Source organism: Triticum aestivum, chromosome 3B (assembly GCF_018294505.1).
Source record: "Triticum aestivum cultivar Chinese Spring chromosome 3B, IWGSC CS RefSeq v2.1, whole genome shotgun sequence".
In the NCBI taxonomy this organism is placed as follows: Eukaryota; Viridiplantae; Streptophyta; class Magnoliopsida; order Poales; family Poaceae; genus Triticum; species Triticum aestivum.
In genome coordinates this window covers 528,172,109-528,180,696 of record NC_057801.1, presented here as the reverse complement: position 1 = coordinate 528,180,696, position 8,588 = coordinate 528,172,109, and positions in this window count along the sequence as shown.

Below are 8,588 nucleotides of genomic sequence, written 5' to 3'. Positions count from 1 at the left end.
GTGCATGCCCTAACTTGGCTGGGTTATATTGCTCATATCATGCATATGGTGTCTTCATTGCCATGCCATCTTCTTAGATTAGACATGCTTTGTGTGAATGCCTCCTGTTTGCTTTCTATATCAGATATGTGAATTATGCAATGCCATGTTTTTCAGCTAGTTATCATATATGTGAATTATGCACCGCCATGGAGCCAGGCATCATATATGTGAATTATCTCATGCCATCTTTTTTTTTTCATTACGTATTCTATTTGTCGACAACCTATGTATACTGAACTACTCTTCATGTATATCAGCCATTTGAGCCGGTTATGGAAAAATCTGGAGTGAAAACAAGGTCTTCAGAGCAGGCAATGGTACCTGTTGAAGCATATATCTCGATGGTTATAGGGAGCTCCTCGGAGGAGGATTCAGAGACAGATGACCAGTCCCATATCCCACCTGAGGTGTATGCTCTAAGTTGCAATGTTTATATTTCTCATATGATGCATATGGTGTCTTGCATTGCTTAGTTTAGACATCATATGCACAATATTGAATTCTATCTGCTTAGTTTAGAGATCATACATGCGAGTGCCAGCTGCTTAGTATATGAATCAATTATGTCAATTATATCATGCCATCCTGTATACTTAGACAACATGTATGTGAATTATTTCATCCCGACCTATTTTAGAAAGACATCATATAGTTTTGTCATGTCATCCTATTTAGGTACTCATCCTATGTTGAATTATGCCATTATATCCTGTTAAGTTATCCATCATATATCTGAAACTGTGTCATGCTATCCTGTTTAGTTAGGCATCATATATGTGAAATTGTGTCATGCTGTCCTGTTTGGTTAGACAACATATATGTGAATTACCACATCTGTCTATCATACAATGTCTGTACGTTCAATTTCTTTTCTTGTTTATCAGCCATTTGAATTGGAGGGGGTGATGGCAGTATCTAAGGGAGCAAAAACCCGTTCTTCACAAAAGACAGTGCTACCCATCGATGCAGATAGAACCATGGTTGTACTGGCCCACAAACTAGCCCCACCACACATAATCGAGACTCTTCCAGATTGCACACTTACACCATTGGGCAGAGAACCAGCTACAACCCATCTAACCGCAATCCCAGCGGATAGTAACCCACTTATAGTTGACAAAGCACCATGTCCACCACAGAGTACCCCCACACGAGCAGTTTGTAAAGCTACTGCAGTGCCCAAAGCACGAAGACCACCACAGCTAACCCAAACTCCACGTTTAAAGCAGAAGAGCAACTGTTCTCAGGTCAGATTTCGTAGCTACGGTCCATACTCCTTTGCTGTTGCATCACTCTATTTACTCATACCAACTACTTTCGAATTTGAAGGATCCAATTGAAACTCCAATGGCGCAACAGGTATGTTTTAAACCTATTCCTTTAACTGGATTGGTGTTCTAACTTCTTGCTCTATGTTGATTTCAATCTAAGTTGTATAAACACTTATGTTCTCATGTGATGCACATTACAAGTGCTGCCAATGCTGTGTAGTTTCTCACACTTATATTCTGTCTATGCTGCCGTGTCTTAAAAATACTAGTTGACCCGTTGCTCCAAATGGCGCAGAGACCCGCTGAAGACATGTTGTCGATGAAAATAGTTTCATGCTGCAAGAACCCAGAACTAAACTATGGTATTTTGCAAACATGTTAATTGTGTTGTTAAATAATAGTTTGGGAAAAGGGAAATTTTGCATAATATGAATATGTTCAATTTGGAAAAATGGCCAGTATGATGAGGTAGTAAAGTTTGTATGGCTGTGTTTTTTTAGCAAGTTTGAAATGGTGGCTATCATGATGAAAAATTTGTGTGTGCATATATTTCTTGGGATGATGAGAGAGTAAGGCTGGCTTGGTTGTATTTTTTTAGCAAGCTTGAAAATATGCAGTATGATGAGAAAGCAAAGTTGGCATGGTTCTGTTTTTTTAGCAAGTTTGAACATATGGTTGTGATGATGAAAAACCCGGGCATGATATAATATAGGCGGGTTATCTTAAAATGGTTGATCTATTTTAACAACATAAAGTAAAGATTGTAACAAAAAAAATATTTGCTTGTATGGAAAGTGAAAGTCGAAGTATTTGTTTATTTGAATAGCATAGAGTAGAAGTTGAAACCAAAAAAACAGCCGTTGGCATGAAAAATTAAAATAGAAGTGTTTTCAAAAGGTTGTGTCTCTTAATATAAAACGGTTGTAGCAATTACTGAGGCATATGCATGTATTATAGTTCTGTATTTCCTAAAAAAAGGATGTGTCTGTTTTCTTTTAGAATCATGTTTTTTTGTTTTTGAGCAACATTAGAAGCATGTCTGTATTTAAGGTTTACTGGGCTGGCCTGCTTGTTGTTTGGCCCACGGGCAATTTTACTGCCTGGCCTGCTCGCTGTAGAATATCAAGTGGCAGGCATCGGTCCCGTGCCTCGTGCTATTCCTCTTCCTCGGCATCTCTGTTCAGTGGTCGAACCGTCTGCTGAGAGACGAACCCTAGCGTTTGGGTGCTGGTAAGATTTCTTCCCCTTTCTGACTGGCTGGGGCTTATTTGAAACATGGATCTGGTTCGCACTCATTTGGATTTGGCAACTTCTTTCGTTTTCAGCCGACTCCTACTCCATTGCTGTCTTTTTTCAGCACGATGTTTTCCGCCTGTTTTGTCATAGTTTGTGCTGGTCGAAACTTTTTGTTGTTTAAGGTTTGAAGTACGGCCAGGGATGAGGGGGGATCGCATTAGCAATCTTGTGAACATCAGCTCTGATGAGAGTGGGGACAGCAGTTCTGATGGATCTCTGGACACGAGCTCTGATGAACCTGGCTACATTAGTTCTGATGAGGCTGAGCAGACAAGCTCTGATGAACAGGCGTATAGCAGCTCTGATGATGGTGTGGACACAAGCTCTTATGAAGGTATGTTTAGTAATGGCAAACATTGGACATTTGAGCAAATAAAATGTGGGCATGATCTGTATTTTAATCATTTGCACTTATGGGCCATTTGTCTGTTGAATTATTGAGGCATGTGCTACCACATGAAGAAAAAGAAGGTTGAGAAGACATGCAAGGATGTGTGTGACTGCCCTAGGAACCATGAAGTTGCTAAGGACTAATGTTAGATAATCCAAAATGTTTTTTTCTGTGGATAGGAAATTAATTAGTTTACCTTTGTTATTAGGATATAATCCTAATTCTGAAGCTGACTGGATGTATTCAAAAGAATTTATGATGTCAAAGTGTCCTCGAAAGCGTCTTAGTTGCTATGTCCGTTCTGTCAAGCCTGCTATTAGGCACTATGTGTGTAAGATGAACAAGACGTTTACCAAAGCTGGGCAGAGAATGGTGAGAAGCAAATTTATTTGCCTATATGTGCATTTGCCTACTCTATGAATCATAGTGTCTAACTATAAGTTTGTTGAATACTTGTAGTACTTCTCTACTTTGTTCACTAAGAAGCACTTGATGAAGTTTCTCTCCAGTCCGGTTGATCGAGTGTGGATTAAGCTTTCATCTGGGCGCTGTTTAACTTATGTTCGACTGATGAAAGGGATTGACAAGAGGGCTGCTATAACACATAATTGGAGCCTCTTTGTGGAAAGAGCGAAGCTGAAAGAAGGGGAAATCTGTGTCTTTTCTCTCCGGCATTGCAAGGGGGTGCCAGTGTTCACCGTGCACAAAATCTGAAGAGGTTGGTGTATGAAACAGAATTTTATTGCTGAAAGGAACATTTAGTTTATTTTCTGGCCTAAGTAAGTATGGGTTTTTGTAGGTTTCTGGGATGCAGTTTGGAAGGGGGAAGATGGGAAGGTGTTCTGCAAGGACATGTAGATATGTTCTCTAGTATGATGGTATGCCTATGCTTAGGAATGTTCAGTCGTTTCGTAGACTGTGGTTAGGTTTGTTGGTCAAGCGAGCCAGGATGCTTTTCTTTTGGCACTAATGTATGCTCTATGCTATCTATGTAATGCAATGATGATGAAGACTCTAAATTATTGATGAGCTATATGCTTTTGCTAACATTGTAATTTTGTTTGCCTGAATGTAATTAAGCGTACGCACATAGATATAGTATAGTCAGTACATGGGATTTCATAAGATAGGACTAAAGTTTTAGCCGCATGGAAATACTCTGCACGAAGGATAATAAGTCTTGGTAATGCCTTTGAGCCAGCTTTCAAAAGTATCCTGGTCGATGTTGTTGCTTGGGTTTATAGCTGATTGGCATGGTTGAACAACGCTCTCTTTGCACTTCTTTTTCTAGACACCCTGTAGACAGTGCTCTGCTGGTTGGTCAAAGAGGAAGATAGTTGACTTAGTAAGTTATTCTTGTGAGTGGTTTACCTAGTAGTTATGTTGTCTTCGATTTCTGTTTCCAGCTTGCTGGTGTCAGGAAAGAGGTTAGAGATCACTTCAGCTGGCGGTGTGTTCATTGCGCTGTTATTAAACTATGGTTCTGCTTTAGGTGTTGGAACCAATTCATCATCGGGTTCCTGAAACTTGTTATAAGGTATACATGAGCTATTTTTTGTATGTGTAAAACTGGTACACAAAGTAAGACAAAAGAATGTCTAATATACCTGAAGAAGTGGTGTATTTGGACCGTCATCATCAGATGAAAGCAGTAATGTTAATGGTTGCACCCTATCTCTTTCCATGGCTTCAACTTTTTCTTTAAGCTGCATAGTAGATTGCTCAAAACCCCATGACCAGGATGTTGCTTGTAGAAGTTCTCTTCTGCATTTTTTCAGGGGCTGTAGGTTTGCATCATCAAACACTGCTATGTTGTTTTCTTGTAGATAGCTTATTGCAGCCACATTAGCTGATTCAGCAGCTTCAAGGGATGTACTTTTGAAATCCCCATAAAAAAATTTGTGTTCTGTGGCTGCCCAGCCTCTATGAGGTGGTAAATTGATTGAAAGAGAGGCAATTAGGCCATGTTCCCCCATGTCAAGTATGTCATGGTCAGTGATTTGTAGCTTAAGAGTGTTCGTGGCTTGCTGAAGAATGTAACGTTTTCTTATGTTGACATGGGTTGGCGACATCTGCAAGTTGTAAATCAGGCATGAATTACACAAATTGACAAAGATGTCATTGCACATATGCTTTAATCGACCATATAAAAAGGAAGTAAATCACCCAATTGTCTTCAGGCACGTACCTGTGCAAGGTTACTGACCATGAGTTCCGCGTCCAATGGAAAATCTGGATTCTCGCCCGCCATATCCTTGCACTGGATGTGTGATTTACGGAGTTGGAAGATAGAGGCGGCTCGGGGGGTGGTAGATCGAACTGGAAATGGATGCTGCTTATGGAAACCCTAGAATCTGTGAGTTGGAGCTAGTGTGTTTGCTGTATATGGACTGCTGTGGGCTTGCCAAGGGTTTTCAGGGGGGCTGATATGGACAGTAGGCCCAAGGTTGCATTCATTTTTTTAGCGCGTGTATTTTAGAATATGAGCCCAGTTTCACAGCCGTGTGATTACATTTTCACAGGCAGACGGAAACGAGCTATTTTGCACTGCATTAGTGACTTTAGTTTTGTTGTTTACAGAAACAAGAATTGTATATGCAATAGGAATCCTGAAGTATATTGATGGCCTTATCTATGCCAGCTATAGAGACACAAATGGCAGTAAAAATTAAATAAGAAGCCACATAAACATAAATGGTGCAAGAAACAGAGTCTTAACAGGGCCATCATTAGTTCTTACACACAGTCTTGGAAAGTCTTACACAGATAGAGAAACATAATTATACATTACGGTTAACCTGTGCAGTTAAAAAAAAGGATCGAAATAGACTACAATTCTAAAAGGCCTGGTTTAGGATCTATTCTTGTAGAATAGAAGTCTAGAAACCTCTCCTGATGCTTTTTAGCTGCTTTTCTGATTTGAGCACCCTACGCTTGAGCCTTTCTGCTATCTTCTCAATGTTGTTAAGAGGTTCGTTCATAAGCTGATCCATGGGTTCTTTTCCAAATGATCTATTGAGCGCTGTCACATTGCATATATGATCAGATAATCCATGCATGTATCTTGTAAGAACGAACCAGCCCATGGCATTTTTCTTGTTCTTATAACTAGCCATCATTAATTTGTTCTTGATGGATCTGGTCTTCGCCTTTGTTTTCTGCTTGTTATACTTTGCCACTGCTAGTTCATGCTTCAGAGACTGATTTTCCTCATCCAGTTTCTTCATCTTGCTGTAATTGTAGTCTCTTAGTTCAGTCTTAACCATGGATTTATGTATCCAATTGCTTCCATGGCAGCTGTGTCCTCTGACATTGCATAATCGATACACTGCACCCCGGGAATAGCCATATGACTGCCATGATCTTCAGCATGTGATGTGGGTGTATAGAAAAAAATAGTGACACATATTCTACCGCCATCACATGCTTTGCTTCGATACTCAGCTGCTGGAAGTTCTAAAGTCTGTAAAAGAACATCCAGTATCATCCTGTAAGGGATTTTGATCATCGGAGGTATGGCCTGTGATTTTAAACGGATGTCATTAGGCGCGAGGGCATGAATCATATTTCGGTAGGTAAAAGCTTTTAGAGGGGAGAGTGTACTTTGAATAACCCAAGCAAAACTAACACCATATTAGTTTGTGCTATGGTAATAGTTCAAACGAAGATAACTACTCTATCCTGGACAACTTTATGCATAATATAATGATGAAGGTAAGTTTGTATATGATCAGTTGTATAAGCATAAGCTATGCATCGACGGTGTAGAGCACAACATTTACTACTTGGTAGGTTCTAATTATCACAAGTATGAACTGATGAGTATCACAAGTGTGATTTGAATCGTGAATGCAATGTATAAACAGGAGTGTTGTGCCTGCATGAAACAAAAAGACACATATCCAATACTGAAACAGTGCAGGAAGTTCTCTACGACTGTGCTTGTATGAAACAAAAAGACTTTGGTGTGTGTTTATATGGAAGTATTTGGTGTGCTCTTTTTAGATGACCACGCCAGAATTTTTTTCCGTGGTTTAAAATTTGTCTTGATGAGTGGTGTCAGTATAGGCATATATTTTTGCCTGCTTAAAATATCATGACATTAAGAAATAGTTTCCATAATAAGCCTACAAAGCTTAAACCACGAATCGTGCTGAGAGAAAATAGGCATACAGAAACTATCCACAATAGAGAACTAAATTATCAGCTGTTTTCTACTATATAACCACCAACCTCACAGCGGGGCTGCGAATTCTCATATTGAGCGTAGGCCTCTTCCATGCCTAGCATTTCCTCCTACATCAAATATTCGGAATAGCTTTAGTGCATACCAAGGAAATTATTCTGGTCCAAGGAATGCTTGTTTATTTTTCTGAAAGGAGGCCACCTCAAGTAGCTGGCCTTCAGATTGGTTATTGTTGGAGTATTCTTCATCCTAAGAAAACCTGGCCTGTATCTCTTGTACATCAAGTGGTATCTCCTGTGAAATCAGGTAGATAGATTAAACGCTGACCACATAGATTTGTAGCCACATCACTAAATCGTAAGGGTGGTTACCTGTGGCCCTGTCGAGGATTTGTCCGGGCATCCAGATGCTGAAACGCATGGAGAAACAGAGGCTAGCAATATTGACTGCGCTCCTGCAGATGCTGTCATTGTTTGGGAGCGAGGCTCTGAACGTGCGGGAGAGAACACTCTGCCAATCTAGGGTTTCATCTGGCTGCGTTGATAGCAATATATGATATGTCTATGGGCCTTTTGACTAGGCTATTGTCTCCGGGCCCATACACCACATTCTCAAGGGCCTCCACAGTAGTTGGAAAAGGAAAATGTGAATAGAAAGGTACACAGATTGCAGGTAATAGAAAAGAGAAGCAGGTAATACAGGCCTTAAACTGGCGTTATAGTTTGAAAATAAAAATACAGTGGTGGCATAGTAAGGTTGCTTGCTAATAAGACATTTGTAACAGGTAGTTGAAGTTTTTGATATTCTCCCCTATTTGATCTATAGAAGTTTGCTCAGAGAGCATAACAGATCAACTCTTGTAGGCCTCATCGTAGCAATATTCCTTTGGGAAGCGAAGAAATAAGTTAACTGCTATATCATGGGAGCTTGCCAGTATGTATACATAAATTGATTGTCGCATATAATATACCTTAGTTTTCCAGCATAGTTGGAGATCGAACTATTATCTTTGCTTGTCGTGTGTACAGCGGCATGTAATGATGTCATGTATACATATAGTCTGATTCGAATCCACGTGGCGTTATGTAGATGGTAATATAATCTGGGATATCAATCACGCTATCAACCTAGCCGAAACAGTCATATCTATGTGTATTTATGAAGCCCTATCCAGGCAAACCATTCTCTTCAACCAAGACAAATGGGCTCAACAGCTGGCTTGCTATCTCGTGTCAGAGGATTCCAACCGTAATTTCACTTATACTTACACGAATAAACCGGGTAAGTGAAATTTGCTGCCACCATAAGAAGAACACCAAGGAATAGCCTTGAAGATGTGACCATCTAGCTCAATGTGTCCCCTTGCTAGAATAGTCGATCTGAATACTGCAAATGTAGCATA